Source organism: Ailuropoda melanoleuca, chromosome 2 (genome assembly GCF_002007445.2).
Source record: "Ailuropoda melanoleuca isolate Jingjing chromosome 2, ASM200744v2, whole genome shotgun sequence".
Classification (NCBI taxonomy): domain Eukaryota; kingdom Metazoa; phylum Chordata; class Mammalia; order Carnivora; family Ursidae; genus Ailuropoda; species Ailuropoda melanoleuca.
The window spans coordinates 80,459,402-80,462,418 of record NC_048219.1 but is presented as its reverse complement, the minus strand read 5'-3'; the positions used below and the strand labels follow the sequence as shown (position 1 = coordinate 80,462,418).

General features: G+C 55.8%; 1 pseudogene; it reads left to right on the top strand.

The window, feature by feature from the left end:
- Positions 1-362: 362 nt before the first annotated feature.
- LOC100482167 lies at positions 363-927 on the top strand (annotated as a pseudogene).
- Positions 928-3,017: the final 2,090 nt, after the last annotated feature.

Here is a 3,017-nt window from a genome sequence, read left to right as displayed (position 1 = left end):
ACACAAGCAGGGGGAGTGGGAGAGGAAGAAGCAGGCTCATAGCAGAGGAGCCTGATGTTGGGCTCGATCCCATAACACCGGGATCGCGCCCTGAGCCAAAGGCAGACGCTTAACCGCTATGCCACCCAGGCACCCCTATAACGCTCCATCTTGAACATGCAGCCTCCAGAGGCTGGGGAAGGGAGGCCAGCTGGCACAGGCACAGGTCATAATCAATCCCCTCAGCTGGGAAATGAGACGCATCGTTTCTATGTAGGTTCTGTGGGTCAGAGCTATCCTCTGGGGCCAGCCAGAGACAAGTGGATTGCGAACTATGTGTGGTGTCTGACTGGACAGCCGCATCCTTGCAGTGCCTCCACATCATGGAAAGAGAGCTTGAACCGAGCCAGACTGCGCTGTGGGACGCTAGTACCGTGGAGGACTATGCTCGGGAGGCTTGCCCATGGCGAATTGTGGATGATTGCGGTGGAGCCTTCACGGTGGGTGTCATCAGCGGTGGAGTCTTCCAGGCCATCAAGGTCTTCCACAACGCCCCTGTTGAAATCCCGCACTGATTGAGAGGTAGTGTCAACGCTGTGAGGATCCGAGCCCCCGAGATTGCAGGTAGCTTTGCGATGTGTGTGGGGGGGCCTGTTCTCTACCATCCTGGTGCACCTGCAGGGCAAAGAAGATCCCTAGAACTCCATCACCAGTGGAGCATTGACCAGGGCTGTGCTGGCTGCCCGCCGTGGCCCAATGGCCATGGTGGGCTCGGCAATGATGGGGGACATCCTCTTGGCCCTCATAGAGGGTGTTAGCATCCTCCTTACTTGCTATACTGCCCAGCAGTTCCTCAACGCACCCCTGATCCTGGAGGACCCCAGCCAGCTGCGCCTTAAGGAGGGTACCCTAGCCCCAGGCTACCCCAGCTACCTGCAGTACCACTGAGGAAGTGACTGCCTGTCATCACCACCATGGGAGCTCCTCCTCCATTCCCTCCCTGATGGTCTACCTCCAAGGGAGGCCTGGCTCCCAGGTGGTCCTGGGACTCTCCAGAAAGGACCTCTATTCTGCTCCTCTGTCCCAGGGTGGGGGGTGGGGCACCCCAGCTGCCCTGACGGATGGGTCCCCTTCTCTCCCAGGGCACCCCAACCCCAAATTCACATCTAACAAGTTCTCAACCCCTTTTCCTGGAGCCCTGATGAGTATTTAAAGCCAGTTTTGAAATGCCAAAAAAAAAAAAAGAGAGAGAGAGAGAGAGAGAAAGCTGGAACCTTAGTAGTCAGTTACAGAAGCCACTGGAAGGATTGACTATATCCTGTCTTGCTTGCAGAAGTAAGTCCTCCTCCAGATGTTGACCCCAGCCTGATATCTGAGGCCAAATAGCCCCGGCCTCATGTCCCCAGTACCAGCTGTTACTTAGTCCAGCTTCCCCTCAGGGGTCCCAGCTCTTTGTAGAAACCTTGCTGTTTCAGCAGGGGTCTCCAAACTGAATATCTGCCTGCCACTGCAGTATGTGCCCACTCTTTGTTCTTGGGGGTAAAAAGGCCACCCGCATAGCTGGGTCAGCTGCAAAGCACTAGTTCCACCTGTGAGGCCCCTCGGCTTGGACCCATCCCGCTGTGAGTGAAGGCCCTCCGAGGGCCCTGAAACACTTCCCTCACTTCATGGATGAAGAACTGGGACCTAGCACTTGAGTTGCCCAAGGTCATACAGTTCAGACACCTATCCCCCCATCACACCACGTCTTCAAAGCCTCTACCTTTAAAGGCTGTCATTCCCACTCGATCCCCAAATCACCTACTGTTCTACACAAACCGAATTTTCCTTGTGCTCCCGTCCCAGGAGCCTTTGCGCATCTTCTGCCTCGGCTGCCCCCACTTCCCTCCCAAGACGCACCTTCCCCAGGGGGCCTACTCCTCCCTGCCTGTGTGCTCGCCGGCCCATCTTCTCCTCAGATCCCACTTGGAAGTTCTGTTCTATGTGGAGTGTGAGACCAAAGGAGCTTTAATGACCAAATTTACTGCCTCATCTCCCTGGTGTACAGCCCCCACACCTTCATGGACAAGGAATCTAAAGCCCCAAGGCCTGAAATGACCCTCCTGAGCTCACACTGCTGGTGGTGGCACTCTGAAGAAAGCAAGGGCTGCTGTCGCCCCTCTTCGGACACTGTTGGCCTCACCCAGTCTTTTTATGCAGTCCTCAGTCCTCTGTGAGCTAAGACCGGCTTCGTGCTGAACCCGATATCCGTCACCATGGCACGGCTGGCTCCCCAGGGGGGACTCCCCAGCCTGCGTGGCAAGGACCCTGTATGTGCTGGGGACTTAACCTTGGCCAGCTGGTGGAGGAATGGACCTCTAACCGGAGAGGATGGCAGCTGATGGATAAGAACTTTCTCTCTCTCGCCTCCAGGTGGACAGCTCAGAGACGTCTGTCAGGTGGCTTTGCTGGCAGCCCCACACAGTCAGCCCACCAGGAAGTGGCCCACCTGGCAGTGTGTCTTTGAATTAGCTCTCTCCATCCCTGCTTCACTCCCTCTGACTCTCACTAGATTGCCTGACTCTTACTAGATTGTCCCCATTCTACAGGAAAACCTGCCAGTGAAGACCGTCTCTGGCTTGTCGTTTAGGGGAACCCAGACGCAGACAGAGACAGAGAGGGGGACTGCCATGAACACCTGTCTGCCCAGGTGGGTCCCCTGCAGGGCACCACTCTCCATGTCTGGTCCTCAGCCTTGTTGGTTCAGAGATTTGATTTTTTATTTTTAGAACCAAATAGGGGATCCCCTCCAGGGGCAGCTTGTGTCACCCAGGCTCACCAGGGTAGGACACCCATCTATTTGGTCACCACACAAAACGTAACTGTCAATCAGGCCAGAGACTCGAGAGCGCCTAGCTAGTGCATCTTCTCCCTGTAGGTGAGAAACTGGAGAGGCCACATGGCCAGAAAGTCCTCCATGAGGAGTGAATCCCCAAGTGGTTCTAGGGGATCTCATCGTTTTGGGACAGATCTGCCAGCTGAGTAGCTTGAGGATCTCT